The sequence below is a fragment of the Mustela nivalis genome (genome assembly GCF_964662115.1).
Source record: "Mustela nivalis genome assembly, chromosome: 17".
Lineage (NCBI taxonomy): Eukaryota > Metazoa > Chordata > Mammalia > Carnivora > Mustelidae > Mustela > Mustela nivalis.
The window spans coordinates 47,972,451-47,990,952 of NC_139036.1; the positions used below are offsets into that span (position 1 = coordinate 47,972,451).

Below are 18,502 nucleotides of genomic sequence, written 5' to 3' on the forward strand. Positions count from 1 at the left end.
GCAACTGAGAGCACTGACAGTTAATCAGAGTGTCCACACTGACGTCACAAACCCTGTCACAACAGTCTTCTCTCTTCTTTGGAGGCTGCTGATGGTTTCCAATTAGAATGTTCGGGGAGCCACTGTGAACAGTGTTATTCTCTCACATGGCAAATTAACATGACAACATTTCTGGCTTTTCTCCCCCAGCATTTTTGAAAGCGTGAAAATGCCTGCCTCCGGAGGCAGTTGCTATTACTAAGGTGAATTAAATAAGCTTCCAGATGCCTTCTGGGATACTGAGCACAGCTCAGAACCATTTGTACCTGGACGTCTAAAAATGCTGCTTTACAATAATGACCTTGCACGTTAGCTCACCCAGCCATTGTAGCCACCAGGGCTCCCTTCTCTCTACGATGGAAGAAATGACCGGAGGCCCTATGTTACACACGCTCATTTATGGAGAGCCTGAAAATGTAAACAAAATGCTGATTCTGCAGATCGGCTTTAAGCTGACTACCTGGAATCTGACTCATTTTTCCAGCGAGCGGGATATGTACTCCTGGCTTTGATGGCTGCTTCTAAGAAGTAATCACAGTGACACCATGGAGGGGAGAACTGGTAGCGGGTAACCAAGTCTAACCTAACTCTGAACACCCATGAGCCAGCTGGTCCTCCCCCAAGTCTGACCCCGCTCGCTCTCTCCCAGGAGGGGACCCCGACGTAACAATGCTGTCTGTGAACAATGAACAAAGCCGGGCAGTTCGGGGCAGAGGATGCTGAGCAAAGGGTCGCTAGCTAGTACAACCCACTTATTTCACGTAGGTTCATTCAGTGATGGTAAAACTGCCCTCATGGCAGGCCTGCTCTACCAGGACTTCAAGAGCCTTTCTCCTGGGAAAACAAAGGCAGTACTGGAACTGCATCCTCATGTTCAAGGTTCTGATGGTAAAGCAAAGCTCAGCATCTACACCACTTCATAAAACACACCACTCAGTCTGCCTTTCTGCCAAGATGTGGAAGCAACTACCAACAGCTTAGAGATGGTTAAAATGAGAATTTCATTCTGATATTCTAAACTCAGCTGACTGTTAGTTGCTCTTGCATTTATTAATTCAACACCTTATATTTCAGGTAAGAAAAAAAATCTTTCCTAAAATGAGTTCTGAAATAACTTTGTTTAGAAAATGCCTTCAGGGGTGCCTGGGTGGCCCGGTTGGTACAGTGTGTGTCTTTTGCTCAGATCATGATCCCAGAGTCCTGGGTTGGAGCCCCACATGGGCTCCCTGCTTAGCGGGGAGTCTGCTTCTCCCTCTGTGCTCCCCCCCATCCCACTTGGGCATGTGCACACGCTCTCTCTCTCAAATAAATAAAATCTTAAAAAAAAAAAAAAGAAAGAAAGAAAAAATATCTTCAATAAAGAGAATTGGACACCAGAGATTGGATCTGTTGAAGCAGCACAAAAACAGAGGAAACCACTTCTCCCACACCTGCCCCACCCCCATTTTTGAACTAGTACTTGGGACTGGTCAGGCAAGGAGGCAGTTCACCAGTGCCTGGAAAGCAACCAGTAAAGCTCAGGGCTTAGTTTCATTTTTGGGTGCTGTGTCTACCACTGAGGTGGCTACTCCTTTTCACTCACCCTCTAGCCCCCGCCAAGGAAGAAGAGCAAGGAAGCACACACCAGCTCCTCCAAGATTCAGAACATGGGAGAACCCAGTGGTCCCCATCAGGGTTTGCAGAAATGCTGCATTTTCCAAAGAAATACAGTACTTAAGTTTCAGGCACACATTTCAAGAAACAGGCCACACACTGACTACCTAACAACAAGGGTCAGAAATAAGTTAATAAAAATAGCACAGACTTTTCATCTTGAAGTCAGTGGGAAGGAGTGGTGCCACGCACATGTGTCTCCTACCAGCTTTCCAAAGTCATCTACGCTTGGTAAGTGTGGTAGTGCTGGTTCTGTTTACAACACTGGTGATGACCCACTCCCCCGAAAAAGAGGTGTACATACACACCCAGAAGACCCACCACCGTGAACAAGGGAGCCACATCCTTCTCAGGTGGCGTGCCCATCAATCAAGTCAAGCCCAAGTTCGATCTATATGACAACACTGTAGCAGTAGCTTAGTCAGATAAGCAGAAATCGTAAAACTAGTTACAATCTTTTCTCTGAATCTTCTCTACTTCCTACCTGCGCTCCAGCAGACCACAGTCTGCACAATAATATTAGAATATAATAATCCGGCTAGTAACATCATGATTTTTTTTTTTCTTTTAGAAGTACCACACCAATTTCCAGGATACACCATTGAGATGGACCAATAAACTATTGAGAGGCATTTTTTTTAATTTTTTTTTTTTAAGTAATTTTCCTCCATCTTCATTGGATTACTTTTACATTGCATAAACCCAGTTTTAGTTTCTTTTTTTCAGGCTAAAAAAGTAATTCCTCCAAACTAAAAGTACAATACTTGCGTTACTCGAGCAAGGATACTGGCATGCTGCCAATAAAATATTATTACACAAGATAGCATGTACCTAAATTCCTGGAACCTACCACCTCCCAACTACAACCGGTCTGCCTTATGCAGTGCAGTGGCTCCTTGCCAGGCCTCAAACCCACTGGGCACTGGCAACAGAGGCAAAGTGAAGGTAAAGTGACTTACGAGCTCATTTTGGTTGGGATAATACATACACATTATGGTTTTATAGGTAAGATGTAAAACAAGTCTCCAAGCATGGGAAGGATTAGATAAGAAAGATTTCCGTGGTGTTTTGTCTTACTACTTAAGGATACATGTGATCTTGAGAACAGTTAAAACTGCATGTCCCCAGATGCAGAATAATGGATTTTGAATGGATTAGAATGTGCTACGGAATCAGAGTTTACAATTATTAATCTTAGCAACAATGCTCAGAGATGAGAAGGGCCTTCTCTGTGGGGGATGCACAATGCCAAAGGAGGGAAGAGAGACTGCTTGTGTGGATGGAGTACCGGAGGTGGCCTCTGATGGAGAAGAAGACAGAGGAGAGGGGTAGTGGCTAACAGACCGGATTATTCTGCTGGTCATAATTAGCTGAAAGCTACAGGACGGATGAACTGATTTTATAAGAGATCAGTAAGACACTTTCTGGCATGCCATAATAAGACATCACCCTTAGGGGCTTTACTCATGCACACATGCATGCACACGTATACACACACACGCCAACCTGTGTGGTAATAGGTCAATTCAGCACAAAGTACCTTTTTTTAAATTTTTTAAAAGATTTTTTTATTTATCTGACAGAGAGATCTCAGGTAGGCAGAGAGGCAGGCCGGAGGGTGGGCAGGAAGCAGGCTCCCCGCTGAGCAGAGAGCCTAAGCGGGGCTTGATCCCAGGACCCTGAGACCATGACCTGAGCTGAAGGCAGAGGCTTAACCCACTGAACCACCCAGGCGTCCCCAGCACAAAGTACCTTAAAATAGTATTCTGTAACATGGTCCCCTGGCAGGCACTGAACAATATTCAAGAAAAAGGGCATTTGTATCTATAATTCTATTTACAGCAATATCATTTACTTCACACTATAAACTTCAACAAAGCCTGGCTATTTGCAGTTCTGGTTGCTTTATAAAAGTACCTAATAGAGGGGCACCTGCGTGGCTCAGTGGGTTGAGCCTCTGCCTTCAGTTCAGGTCATGATCTCAGGGTCCTGGGATCAAGCCCCACATCGGGCTCTCTGCTCAGCAGGGAGCCTGCTTCCCCCTCCCTCTCTCTGCCTACTTGTGATCTCTGACTGTCAAATAATTAAAAAAAAAAAAAAAAAAAAGTACCTAATACAGCCACTGATCACATCGTAGAAGACCATGCAGATGACTGCCAAAAAACTATCAAGAATTCATCAAAGCAGAAGACTGAAATCAGTGCCCAGTAATTGCCAGCACACTCCCATTACATAAAGATCTCTTATTAACCAAAAAAAAAAAAAAAAAAAAAAGTCCTCAGGAGTTTAAGCCTCTTATTAATCAGGAAAAGGGGTCTAAACTAGCAGAGCCTACCTGTGAAGGTATCATATGTAAAAGCCTGATCAGAGAGACAGACAGAGATTTTTATTCGAATCATACTCTGTTCCCCAACCTCCATCTCACTTACATTTCTGATCCAACAGTAAAGTGCTCCTTTCCAAACATGGAGACTTCCATATATAGCCAAGGGTACCAACTGACACACAAAACTCACTGTGTTTAGTCTCCTGCCTGCTGCCTTGGGATAAAGATGAAGAACAGAATTGAGACATTAGGGATATTAAGAGATTTGCCGGTTTAACTGTGTCTGGTTTTAGTGACCTCTGTCTACTGCAGAATCATTCCTCCCCCTATTCTACTTTGTTGAGCTGCAGGGGTAGGTCAGCAATAATCCATCAGCTCGATAGTTCCTTCTAACCGGACTACTGGCTGTTATGTTTCCTGATATTAAGTCAATAAAGGTAACCATGACATTTGCTTTGGATGGGAGTCAAGTGTCTGGTTGGGATGCACAAAAGGGCAAGGCCTAACCGAACAGCCCTGTGTGGTTTCCAAACTGAGCGGCTAAGAGAGTTAAGGCTGCATTTGTGGCAATTCTTGTGTATGGTGTAATTAACCACCACCCAAGACAGTTAAAATTCTTCAGTTTAGGCTACTCTTCTAATAGTTGCCATAAAAGGTTCCTCCCAAGTCCGCTTGTTCCCGAGCCCAAAGACAGGTTACCTTTACAACAGGTGAATATATTCCCCCCAAACTGGTTCTGGGGCCAAGTGCCTGAGTTCCAGGAGCTGGCACTTCTGTTTGTCTTCATGGTCGCTCTGCCGTCCGCTTATACTGACACCACGGGAGGGGGAAATACATTTGGGCATGAAGGGTGCTACGGGAAACCTTGTGGCACACCATGGCCAAGGGAACAAGCCCTCATTGTTTCAGGTGCTATCAAATCCCCACAGCCCCCGAAGCATTTTATGGACATGAAAACTAAAACCCAAGGTTTCACAATCCTTTAGTGGCTGAGATTCAGAATACAGGTGTTGCCACTATTATTTAGTTGCCTTCACCAAAGGGAAACAGCAGCAATTGGGATCTTGTAAAAACTGAGAGCCCTGGGGGAACCTGGGTGGCTCAGTGGGTTAAAGCCTCTGCCTTCAGCTCAGGTCATGATCTCAGGGTCCTGGAATTGAGTCCCACATCGGGCTCTCTGCTCCGCAGGGAGCCTGCTTCCTCCTTTCTCTCTCTCTGCTTGCCTCTCTGTCCACTTGTGATCTCTGTCAAATAAATAAAATCTCTAAAAACAACAACAAAACAAAAAACTGAGAGCCCTGTGAGGCTCACTTACCTTAATGGAACAGCATGGGAAATGAACTACACTACGAACAGTCTGCCATCAACCGCCAGCACAGTGGGGAACTACCAGCCTCACAAAAAGCCTGATTCCATCTATTGGAGCTTGCATACTCAGGTGCAGTTAAACGTATTGTGAAGAAGTCCCCCTTCAGGGGCGCCTGGGTGGCTCAGTGGATTAAGCCGCTACCTTCGGCTCGGGTCATGATCTCAGGGTCCTGGGATCGAGTCCCGCATCGGGCTCTCTGCTCAGCGGGGAGCTTGCTTTCCTCTCTCTCTCTCTCTCTGGCTGACTCTCTGTCTACTTGTGATTTCTCTCTGTCAAATAAATAAATCTTAAAAAAAAAAAAAAAAGAAGTCCCCCTTCAAAAACTCCAAGAGGGGGTGGGGGGGGCAGGACTCCATTAGAAACCAAAATTTTCACTCCTAATAACTGCAACTGATTTCAAACTGTCAATTTCACCCTTTACATTGGCTAGAGATTTCTTTTGGGGGAGGGGAACAACTGGGGCCAAACAAAATGTGGGTAAGTGCTTTAGTGGAATAAAAATGATCTACAAACAACTATATTTATGACCTAATTGCCACCTAAGCTTGCCAGATGTTGCCAAGCTTTATAATAGAAGTTAAACACTATGAAACGCCACCTCTAGTTGAGAGAGATACCTGGCCAGTCTGTTCTTCCCTAGACAGAATCCCCACTGTTGCAACAAGTACATTTGAGGAATACGACTTCCCTACTGGCCCAGTGAGCCACACCCCGTTCTTCTCTCCAATTAGCCTGACAGGCATTGAAGCCATATGGCTCCGTATGATACAGATCAAACAGCAGGGACTATTTCCGGCTTCTGGGACAGGCCATTTTGGAGATGAAAAAGAGAGAGGAAGCCAAGGCCTGGAGAAGTGAAGTGACTTGCCCAAGGCACCAGAGATGGTTAACCGTAGACCGTAGATGTAGGACTGGAACCAAGACCTCCGCCTCTCCGTCTGGGCCTTGGCTCACTATACTACACTATAATTTCACTACTTTAAAATCATGGCTCTCTGACAACCATAAGCCTAAATTATTTCAGGCCTGGAGCTCCCCTTTGAATTCGGCCGGGGCAGAGGAAGATCAGTAAGCATCCTGCTCTGATGGGGGGGCAGGAGCTCTTGGAGGAGACCAAAATGTAATTTGTGGATTCTACACAGACACCCAACATACCAAAAGGCACTGCAAATTAGACGGGGTAGGTGGGGTCTTTAGAAAATGTTCTGGATAAAAATTCCCGAGATCCCACTGTAGTCTAAGTGGATGAGAATAACACCAGAAAAAGTGAAAGGCCACAGCCTCGGCCACCATAAAAAAATTCCTGCGATACACATTTATCCAACCCAGTTCCAATGGTTTAAAAAAAAAACACAACTCTTTGAACGTGATGATGATGATGATGATGACACAGTAGCCACTGCCAAATCCTTTGATGAAGCGAGTCATTTCTTTTAATGCCAGTGCCAAGGAAACACACATTACTGATCAGCATGGGACAACTCCTTTGAACAGCGAGAACCATTTTAATGACCAAACATATACTGACGGGCCTCAGGCAGTAAGCCGTGACTGCTGCACTTAGCAGGAACAAGAGGCTCACAGAAAAGGGAAGGAAATGCAGATCTGAAATATTGACTTTTTCATGTGGAAAAAAAAAATCTGATGCCACCAGATTTCCGTAATTTCAGCCCAGGTCTCTATGTCCCAGGCTCCTCTGAGAGGCAAATGTATACAACCCCATGCAATTCTCACACACGTGGACAGAGCTAGGAAGGCAAAGGAAACTGATGGAAGACTGTTGGCACAACCAAGTCTACAGAGCTGTGGTTCGAAGAGCCAGGGCTGAGAAACCAGAGCAAAGCAAGGGGACTCGCCCGATGGAACAGGGCTGTTTTCTCCAGTTTATGGAGTGGTGGGCAGAGAACAGAAGCAGGAGAGCATTGCCAACAGGGAGTTAACCAGGCCTTTGGGGTCAAGGTAGAAGCCTTCCAGACACTAAGGAGTCTAAAACTCCCTCCTGAGAAAGGAAATATGACTGTCTGGCGTGGGGTTGGGAGGACAGTGCTGCTCGGCTGCCATCAGGCTCTGTTTTCCCAGAGGCCTCTCCTCCCAAAGTCATCATGCTGGCCAGGCTTCTGCCTCGTCGGGAGGTCATCCAATCTTACTGCCGATTTCTTGGGTCAATAAAGTGGCTCATGAGGGCATCCGCATTGTGGGACAAGGTGGCGAAGCTCCCAAATCTGTTCTTTCTTTTGAAAACTGAGGAACAGCAACATCTCTTTAAATGCTAAGAAAGCAAAATAAATGTTAAGAATGTTAAAGGCAAGAGTTATGTAAACACTAGGGAAGATCACTGTATTAACGAAACTGGTGGTGGCCAAAGACGCCATCGGAAAGTAAACACACTCAAAAACCTGACTATCCACTCTGTATCAAAGCTCAACTGCTCCGCATTTACCCTCATGGGCAGACAGCGAGGAGACACGAGCTGCTGTTAACAATCTGAATAATTAAGAAAAGGTTAAAATATGTTTGGCTGGTGGTATTTAAGCAGGGGGGAGAATATAACTGCTGAAGAGACTTTCACCAAACTGTACATTTCAAGTTCAGGGACTGTATTTGAATTACCTGGAAACTCACTCATGTCGTACCCTCCGTTCCCTGATGATGCTTGAGAATTCAACTTTCATTTGTTACTCTTCAATGTAGTGCCTGGCAGTGTGGCTGTTAGAAGGGCAGACTCCGGAGCCAGATCGTCCCTAGACAGCTCTCTGTGCCTCGGTTTTCTCATCCGGAAATGGGGACGGTAATAATACCTACTTCAAAGGGCTGTTGGGAGGTCCAGCATACCCCAAGTTCTTAGAACAGGGTCTAGTATGCAGCAAGCACCGGGTGAGGGCCCGTTATTATTATTATTTTTTAAATTTATTTATTTGACAGATAGAGATCACAAGCAGGCAGAGAGGCAGGTAGAGAGGCGGTGGGGGCAGGGGGGAAGCAGGCTCTCTGCTGAGCAGAGAGCCCAACGTGGGGCTTGATCCCAAGACCCTGCGATCATGACCTGAGCCAAAGGCAGAGGCTTTAACCCACTGAGCCACCCAGGCGCCCCGAGAGCCCGTTATTATTACGACAACTAATCAAGAACTACATAAGGCAACAGCATCTAATCACAACAGATCTATGCCTGCCCTGGCGGACTTTACAGTCTATTAAGGGGCCACAGTAGTCAAACAATCACACAAGCAGAATGATAAGCTGCAGGGAGTGCTGTGAAAAGGGCACACAGGGAAACCATGAGAGCCTAGCAGAAGCTGCTCTGGTCTCACGCTGGGGGTGCCCAGGATTACAGTGGCGAAGATCTTCCGAAAGGAATGAGATTTGAACTAAGATCTATAGGAAGGAGGGGAAGGAAGGGAAGAATAGCCTAGGCAGAGGAAACAGCCTATGCAAAGGTCCTGAGATTAAGATCATTTAAGGTGCTTGAAGACCTATTGGCCCATGCTGCCGGAGAAAGCAGAGTCAGGGGATGGGCCAAGGTGGGGCTGAGGCAGCAGAGAAAAGCCCAAGGGCACATTCATGCACAATGAGCCACAAAACCAGAACCTTCTTCATGTGCTTGTTTGTTACCCTTGCAGCTTACAGAAAGAATAGGAAGGTGTGCTATTCTGATTGGTGTAAAGCTCATCTAGAAAGGAAAAGAACCCTCCCCTAACATGAAATATTTGATACACCAAACGCAGACAATCTGTGTTCATACCCCAGGTGAGGCGTCTTCGGTGTTTTAACTTAAACTGATGTTAGACTAGTGCTTCTTAGCTGGTTTAGAGCCGAGTCTGAGCAGAACGCACCCAAACTTCATGGGCAGGTTTAGTAAATCACTTGTGGTGAAATATGGCTACAGAACACACCCCAGTACAAGGGCTTCTGCTTTCCAAGACCCCTCACCCGAGGGACCTCTGACTGGCCACCCCTCTGAAGCTCTCTCTTTAAACTTCAGGGGTGCTCCATCCCCCCCAGTACCTGTGGTCAGTGCCAGGGCCATTCATGCCCTGCAGGCAGAAATCTTGAGGGTACTAACCTTATAAAATGCGGTAAGTCACCGGATCACAGTCCCACATTACTCAAGAAGGTTGGCACAGATATGAAGGATTTATCAAGCTCTTCCAGGCACTCCCTGTTTCACACCTCTTCCTGTTGGCTGACACTTCCATGGCCGATCTACTAGTTCACTAATTTCAACCCCACCCCCAGTCTTTTATCCTACAGAAACACAGAAGAGGGGTCCTGTCATTCATAAGGCACTGGAGCTCCAAGGTCTATAAACTCCTGCCTTCAAGGAGTTTACCATCTGGCAGAGCAGTAGTACAATCCAAGGGAAACGATAGTAGGTTCCATATCCATGTCTGCAGCAATTCCCCAAGATTCTGAACCCACACTTCCCTGTTCAGGCCTTCTTCTCACTCTGTGGCCTAACCTGTGTTCATGTAACTCCAAAGCCCATTAATCATACTCTCAAAATTCCAAGTTAAAAAGCCCCAAAGTTCCTTAGGTGAGCCTCGTACATGGTCAATGCATGCTTCTGGGTGAATGAAGCTGAAAAGAAAGCAGATGGGGCATGGGGCTATGAGCTGGGGTTTGGGCTCTGGGCAAGTCATTATAATCTCTCTGGTTATCAGTTTCTGATTCTACAAAGTATGATGACTGGGCTGAATCTGCCTGTTAGCTCAGAGATGTGATCATCGGTGATTTACCAGGCCCTCACCCCTCCTCAGGCTTGACTGCAGATTCTTCTAGCCCCAACCAATCAACACATGCCCAAAACCTGCATAAGAATTCAAGAATTTAAAAAGTCTTAATGCCTTTAAGCAGAGTCATTCCCAATCCTGGTCTTTCAACTTCCCACCATCTCTGCTTATCTTGAAATATTTCAACGTTGGAAATTAGTAATAATCTGATTCACTTAAGGTTCAGGGTGGAGAAAAGAAATACCATAGAAATCAACTAATGTTATGTGGGAGGAAGTGGGTGACTCCCATGCGTACACTCTTGCTATAGATACTAAAAACCAACCACCTAAACTGAAAGGGAGACCTCGGTCTTCTCCAAACCACAACTCAGATAAGTGATTGAACTTTACCCACGCACCAAAAGCCCTAAAGATTTCCAAGTACTGATCTAACAGACCAAGAGGACTTGGGATTGGCAACTGTGGTCTGGTTCACAGTCAGCTGAGTGCCAGAACTACAGATAAACTTGTTCTTCATCTGTTTTCTTCTTTGCAAAACCGGCAAAAACAGCAAGTGGAAAATGAACTGTAACTCAACTATAGGATCAGGTCACTGGATTGTCCAGAGAGAGGTGGTGCCTTTGAAGTCAGAGATTCCCTGAATCCGGCTTTACATCTTTGTTGCAGTATCTGAATTTATCTGGAGTGCTTACAGATATTTCTACAATGGAAAAAAAAAAAAAAAACTAATTTTGTTTGTAAAAAATATATACACACCACATGCGCATTTGGGAGCAGAGCCATCACAAAAATCAAAGAATTGCTGGCTCTGTTTCTTGGACTGGGGGGGTTTCTGAGATTTCTTTGATAGAATTTTAAACTTTCTCTTGCTATGCTGTCATCAAAAATTGGCAACAGTTACACTCAATACCTCATATTTGCTCAGTGTTTTCAAACATACTTGAGTTGTCAATACCGGCCCTTCAGGAGACGAGAAACAAACTCAGGTACAAACTCATATATTAACCCCAACACTGTGCAATGTGATGTCACTCAGAGTGAGGGAGGGGCTCTTGCCTAGGACAGGACAGTGGTCAGGGAAGGCCCCAGGCTTCGGCTGCGCCTTATACGACAGGTGAGTGACACCAGATGAAACCACGGTCCATCATTGTGGCAACTCCCTTGCTCTGCTCTAGGTTTTCTCTTTCCATAGAATTCTATCACTTTCTCACAAATACATTTATGTATTTATCATGCTGTTATGGCTTGACTCTCTCCACCAAGTAGAAGTCTTCATGAGGGCACAGGTCTTTGTTGTGTTCATCAATGGGCCCCAAGCCCCGCAAACAGTGCTTGGCATAGAATATATATCCATCCAGTAAGACAGGTGAATGAGTGGATGAACAGAGGGAATCTACCACATTCGGGAGCTAGTGAAGCTGGGCAGGGGGCGGCCCCAAGCAACCTTCCTATCTTTGACCACCCAGGTAAGAGTGGATGTAAAGCTGTTGAGGGGAGGTGAGGGGTGGGGTAACTAGTCATTTTAACCTAAATGGTTTCCCAATTTGGGAAGATATTTAGGAATTGGCTGGCTTAGATTTTCTAATTTCATGCCTTTATTTTATGGAGGAAACAGAGAGGAAATAATTCATTTGTCCAAAGTCTTCTAGCTGGCTAGCACCCAACCCCTCGTCTCCTACCTCCCACTCACTGAAAAAACACCCGTGTATCATATGGGTCAAAATACACATGAAAACAGAAGACTGTGCCTATAAACTACATTTCAGAACAGCTAAAATAACAAACTATGCCTGTCTGTCTACTGAAGGAGGCTCCCGTCCTCAAGTTCACCCCACTCTGTCAGGTCAGATGCCCAGGCCCAGGTAGAGGCTGTCATCAAAGAGTGACCTCCCAATCCTACTGATCTCTGTCCCCCATTGTTCCAGCAGGGCATTAGATGTGGTCAAGCCCAGTCAACGTAACACTTAGAACTGAGGTCCCCTTGCTTCTAAGCCACTATTCGGATTCCTAGGGTAACATCCAAGGTTCATCCAGTTGCTGAGACAACAGGCTGGCCAGCTCCTGAGTGCGTTCTACAGTCAGGCCCTTCAACCGTGCACCTGCTGCAGATCCCCACGGGCTGATGAATAATCTGGATATCCAGGCCTCCCAGGAGAAGGGAAGGCGAGTATCACAAATCATACCCTCCCATGATTGGCTTCCAACCCACATTCTCACCCTGATAAGAAAGGCCCTTTTTGTTTATATGCTTCATTCTTGTACTTTATCGAACCTACTCCTTTCACACATTTCTTCCACACCTACTCCCCTTAGCTGCCTCACTGTGGCTCCAGCAGGCTCTTTTAACTCAGAGGGGGGGGGCGCCTGGGTGGCTCAGTAGGTGAAGCGTCTACCTTTGACTCGGGTCATGACTCCAGGCTCCTAGAATGGAGCCCCACATCAGGCTCCCTGCTCAGTGGGGGAGTCTGCTTCTCCCTCTGCCCCTCCCCCTGCTTATGCAGGCACGTGCACGCTCTCTCTCTCTCTCAAAAATAAATAAAACCTTAAAAAACAAACAAACAAACAACTCAGAGAGGGTACTCCAAAGGAACCTGGAAGCCAGTATTATTCTGATTCATTAGGCCTCTTAACATATGGAGAAGGCAAAAATACTAAGTAAGCATGCACTAGAACTTTAAAGAATTCCAAACACCTTATAATTCAATGACTAAATTTATTTAATACAAAGCCAGTTTGGGGGCACCTGGGTAGCTCAGACAGTTGAGTATCTGCCTTCAGCTCAGGTCATGAGCTCTAGGTCCTGGGATCGAGTCCACTCCCTACCCCCACCAGCCCACCTCAGGCTCCCTCCCAGCTCAGCTTCCCCTCTCCCTCTTCCCTGCTTGTGCTCTGTCTCTCTCTCATGAATAAATAAAATCTTAAAAAAAAACAACAACAACAGAAAGTCAGTTTATAAGCTAAAGCTGATTTCTTAAAAAGCAATTTCAGTAGTTAGTACCCAACTGTCTGGAATTACTTATTCTTTTAAAGTTGGGGACTATGATATATTAGAAAAAGCACAACACAACTGGCCCATGACTAGTTCAGCCACGAACTAGCAGGACGTATCAATCCCAATTTCTCTACAAAATGAGCCAAGCCTGTCTCCAGTTTGGTCTAGTGCTCTGTGATGTGACGGGACACAGGAGAGAGACACATCTGCTCTGTCTACAATGAAGGTATAGGAATTACCTGACAGCACATCAGAATCATCTGGGGGCTTGGGATGAAGAAAAAAAAAAAATTTTTTTTTTTTTTTTTAAAAGATGGGTGCTGGGCTCCATTCCTAGAGATTCTGATTTCAGTCACTTTGGGTGGTACCTCAACAGAGGGTGTTTAAAGAGCTCCCCAGGTGCCTCTGGGTGGCTAATTCAGCCAGGGCTGAGAGGCACTGCCTCAAGTAACACATTGCTAGTTGCAGCTGTGGCCCTCTGGGCAGGTGTTTCTTTCACTCCCAGAGACCCTCAGGAGTGAGGGGCTGTTTAAGAGAAGAGAGATCTGATTCGGTTTCGTCAACAAAGTCCCATGACCCTACTGTAGATCAATGACAATATCTAGGGATTCTGACAACACCGTTTGTTCAGAAAACATAAGAGAAAACTTGGTTTCCATGACAAACACTTCTGCAGCCCAGACAAACAATTATTCCCTCATCTGAAATGGGGGGAAGAGGGGAGTAATCCACTGGAGAAAGGGGTGGTTTTGAATGATAATGATAAATTAGTCTACTAACTAGGGAAATCATGTTTCATACATAAGAGGACAACCCTAGATCAAGGTTCATTTTTTTTAAACAATGAAACATCATGCTGAGTGAAAAATGAAACTGACTTGGCATAATCACAAACCATTTAGCTCGCAGGGCTTGGCAATGGACAAATTAATCTCATTACCGAGGTGAGGAGACCATGAAGAGGGTCCCAGGCACTATGGTTGACGCCCACCCAACCAAGTATCCTGGAACCCCTCTCACTCTGTAGAAACACTACTGATGAGATCCCATTAAAGAGTATAGCAACATCTTCCTCTCTCCTACTCCCCCCTAAGAAATCCACAACCCACACGCCTGACCATGAAACAGCTCCTTGTTTTATTGATCTTAAAGAGCTTCAAAAAGGAATATTCAATCCTTACCTGCTGAGTGCTCACCGCAGTGGGTATGGCCAACTCCCATGCTAAATGCCACAGAGGATACAGATAAGTAAATCACGGGCCCTTCCTTCTAGGGCAAACCAGCAAGAAAACTGACAGCCCTCTCCCCCAACCAGGGCCCCTTCTTGGTGGCCTCCTGTCTCCCTCATTACACTCTCCTGAGACCCACCTAAACTAACCTTCATCCCTCCACTGTGGTCCAAGGGGCAAGGCCACTCTCTCTCCTGTCACCACAGACCCACTTCCTGGTGCCGGAACCGCTCCAGGGAGGTAAGGGCCCCTGCAAAGGCCAACAATCCAGGCCCAGCCTGATGATTAGAGGTTCTAGCTTTTCAGGATCCCATACCAAAGACTGACTGCACCATGCAACTCTGGGTAAAGGCTTCTAAGACCTGAACTTTCAGTTTTGCTATTTCAGAAACATTTCTGGGCAAGATCTTACTGAAAAAAAAAAAACATGCACCTGCTTGGATATTATTAGACCTAAGCAAAGAATTGAGCTTCAACTATGACCTGGTTTTAAGGGCTGCTCAATCTCCAATCTATTCACCTTCACTGGACTTGGCTCTAGAGTTGACAATGATCCTTCTCGCTGATGGACAGTCTCAGGTGAAGGCAGTGTTTCCACCTCAAAGCTACATCTTTCTACTACTGGAACAAAGTGTAAGAGGCCATGACTTTCTTGGGAGGAACAAGAGCATCATCTGCACACATTCCTGAAGCTTCCAAGAAAGTCTGCTTTCCTCTCTGCCCATTCCTTCTCTAGAGCCAATCTCTCCTTGCAGCATGGTCGGTCACCTGCTCAGGGTGTGACTGGGTAAACTGACGGGTTCTAACAAAGCCACCAGGACACAAGCACTGTGGGAGCCCGCTCTTCAAAGGAAAGCGGGAGGATTAGGCTCAAAGTTCAGTTCCACCACCGAAGCATGACCTTGGACAGGTCCCCAGCCCTTTCTGGCCTCGGCGTCCTCATCTGTCTGCTCTAGGAAAAAGCAGAATAGCTATTGTTCAACTTGGGAGGGGAGGGCATGGTATATGCTCCAAATATCACCCTCCAAGGTGCTCCCACTCTTACTGATGGATATGCACTCTCTTATTCCTCACTTGGGGTGGGGAAAATACTGAGACCCATTGGGCTAGATCAACAAGACTCCTGCTACCCTTACTCTAGTTACTCGGGAGGCTACCCATTTATTTGTATGTGCTCCCACTGCTCACAATATTTCTGGAGTTTTTTGGAAATCCCCTTCAAAGAATATACTTTTGTATCCCCTAAGTGACAATTCGTGTTTAGTTGGTTTTTAAAAACAATCAAAAATCAAGTCCAAGTATCCTCAATAAATTATGCAATCAAGCTGGGTAATAGTTTTGATCAAAATTTCAGCATGAACCATGGAGAAGTTATATTCAAGCAAACACCGGAAGGAATTGGGAAAGGTTTTAAATTGTGTAAGTATTATTGGCTTAAGAGTAAATATTTGCTTTTTTAGGGTTCCTGAATTATTAAGTGGGTTAAATGAATTCCTAAATGAAATACTGAAAAGAAAAAAAAAATAACTGATTTGTATGACATGAACCCTGACCTCTAAAGGAGTGATTATTTGGAAAGACACAACATTCTTTTGGACAAGTAAGTTTAGGTATGTTTGTGGAAAAGACAAAACACCACCAAAGGCATAATTCCATTGCCAAGTGGTACCTGAATCTTCCCAGGAAAAACACCTGTATGGACAAATTATTAAGAACTATGGTCGGGGACAGTCAATGCTCCAACTCTTGATTTATTAAGAGTCTCGAGGCAAGACTTTAAATGGCCTCATGACAAACTACAGAAAGAATCTTGTCTGCAGAAGGTCGGCTACCCTCAAAACCAAACTCACAGAATTATCCCGAGGTATTTCAGGGCGCTCGTGGGAGTCACATCTGTTAGAAAGCTGATCTGAAACCACTGCAGACCAAGTTGCTTAACACATTAGAATAAAACATTTCTCAGCAGCTTTTATGTATATAAGTTGTCAGCAAGACACTGCTACAGGCATTTACATCTTCAAAACATAAACAAAACAAGATCTAGACGGTCCATTTTCGCTTGACCTAAAATCCACACTGCTAAAAGAAAACAGGTTACTTTAAAATGGTTGCTATAAAACCAATTTAAAGGTTAGTGTTGTGCTTTTTAAAACATCCAGCATTCCCTGGAGGCTGGGGAAGAGGGCAAGAGTAAATAAGATTAGCAAATTCTGATTCTGAGAATTTATTCCAAGGAAATAATTAGGCAGTTAAGATATGCTTAGCAACAAGAGGGTTTATCACATTGTTGTTTTTTGTTCTTAAGAAAGATTGTATTTATTTATTTATTTGAGAAAGAAAGAGAGAGGAAGGAAGAGAGAGAAAATGAGCAGGGGGAGGAGCAGAGGGAGAGGGAGAAGCAGACTCCCTGCTGAGCTGGGAGCTGATAAGGGGCTCTATCCTAGGACCCTGAGATTATGACCTCAGCCAAAGGCAGACACTTAACTGACTGAGCCACCCAGGCACCCCACCACACTGTTTGTAGTAATTAAAATTAAAAACAGCCTTCATAGCTAAATGGCTTACTGGCCAAATTATGGTATCCAACCCCCCCCCCAAATTATGGTTCATCCAATGAGAGAAGCAGTATGCGACAGTGAGAATAAGCTGCAGAATTAAATTTATCGGCACAGAAAGATCCAGGATATGTTCCAGTTTGGGTAAGAAAAATATCTACACAAATATGTGCACAGAAAAAATGTCTGGAAGGATATATATCAAATCATTAGGGGGTGCCTGGGTGGCTCAGTCAGTAAGCATCTGCCTTTGGCTCAGGTCATGGGATCGAGCCCCGGGTAGGGCTCCCTGCTCAGCGGGAAGCCTGCTTCTCCCTCTCCCACTCCCACTCCCTCTGCTTGTGTTCCCTCTCTCGCTGTGTCTTTCTCTGTCAAATAAATAAATACATAAAATCTTTAAAAAAGAAAAGCGGGGGGGGGGGGGAAGCACCAAACACAGAGATTTGAAGAAAGAGAAATACACCTTTCCTTATAATAATGGGAAAGCTGGAAACAATCTATAGGACCTGGCAGGGTGGCCACTAGGCAAAGCATGGTTTATTACTGTATTGATCTTGGTCAGTGCGACCCCAGTCTCCAAACTCAGGCTGGACATAGAAGGCTCAAATGCTTTTGGCATGGATGATGGTTTACCAAGGTGCTAGTTGAAGTGACAAATTCAATAACATACTCAGAAAATTTCCTACCAGTTATAGAAAGCTTCTGTGAAACTAAACATAAATATAGAACATGTATTTTTATGCTGCTGTATTTGCTGTGTAGTTGTACATGAACAAAGATCATATGATAATCGGAAGTGATGTAGAGGGGCGCCTGGCTGGCTCAATCAGTAGAGCATGTGACTCTTGATCTCAGGGTCGTGAGTTCAAGCCCCACATTGGGTGTAGACCAAAAAATAAAGAAAATTTTTTTAAATGTAGAGACTAAAAATAAATTTTAAAAAAATGCAAGGAGGGAGCTTATGATTCCTTTTAAAAGTTCTACTTTTCCTAGCCCATATCTTGTCTGTGACACTCACTTAAATATCACTAAGAATGTGTTGCTCTGACACAAGGAAATCTGAAACCAAAGAGGGGGATATAGGTGAAGATAAAGATAGAAAAAAAAAAAATCCCCAACCCCTAGGAAATACAGCCAACAAGCATGTTTATTATTCACAAACTATGATTCACTGTCCCTATTTTTTCAAGCCAGCATCACACTCTAATCATATTGCTAGGTTACAGGCCCCTAGTTATTTGTGCATAATAAAAACTGAATCCATTAAAATGATACATTACATTTTTCTTGCCTATATCATCTCTTCAGGGAGAACATTTGATCATTATAAAACATAGACAATCTTGAACCTAAAGATTACTTTGGATCCCCAAACCAGAGAGGTTTCCAGTGAAAATGAAATCATTATCCAAAAATTCCTCAACCTGAAAAATGGAGTCAAAATCTGACGCAGGCAAAGAACTCTCACCCCCAGGACCATGCAGGTGGCATGATTCTGTCCAGACAAGAAGAAACCTTTACATAGCTCACTAGTTTTACGTTCAGGAATACAGCCTACTCTTGAACACTGTCAAGAGGAACTCTCATACACACTTCTCTCCTGCTCTGAG

The 18,502-nt window shown here is 44.8% G+C and overlaps 2 protein-coding genes and 1 long non-coding RNA gene across 3 annotated transcripts in view; 1 reads left to right on the forward strand and 2 right to left on the reverse strand.

Annotated features, from left to right (window-relative positions):
* TACO1 (translational activator of cytochrome c oxidase I) overlaps nt 1–18,502 on the forward strand; it is a 742,329-nt gene that overhangs the window by 389,186 nt on the left and 334,641 nt on the right. The gene's annotated exons all lie outside the window — the stretch shown is intronic.
* Nucleotides 1–18,502, reverse strand: part of ERN1 (endoplasmic reticulum to nucleus signaling 1) — a 77,879-nt gene that overhangs the window by 55,896 nt on the left and 3,481 nt on the right. The window lies entirely within an intron of this gene.
* Nucleotides 6,798–16,803, reverse strand: LOC309851413. Its single transcript, XR_014304763.1, has 2 exons — nt 7,998–16,803; nt 6,798–7,656 (listed from the first exon to the last, which is right to left on the reverse strand). It is a non-coding gene; the product is annotated as an uncharacterized lncRNA (long non-coding RNA).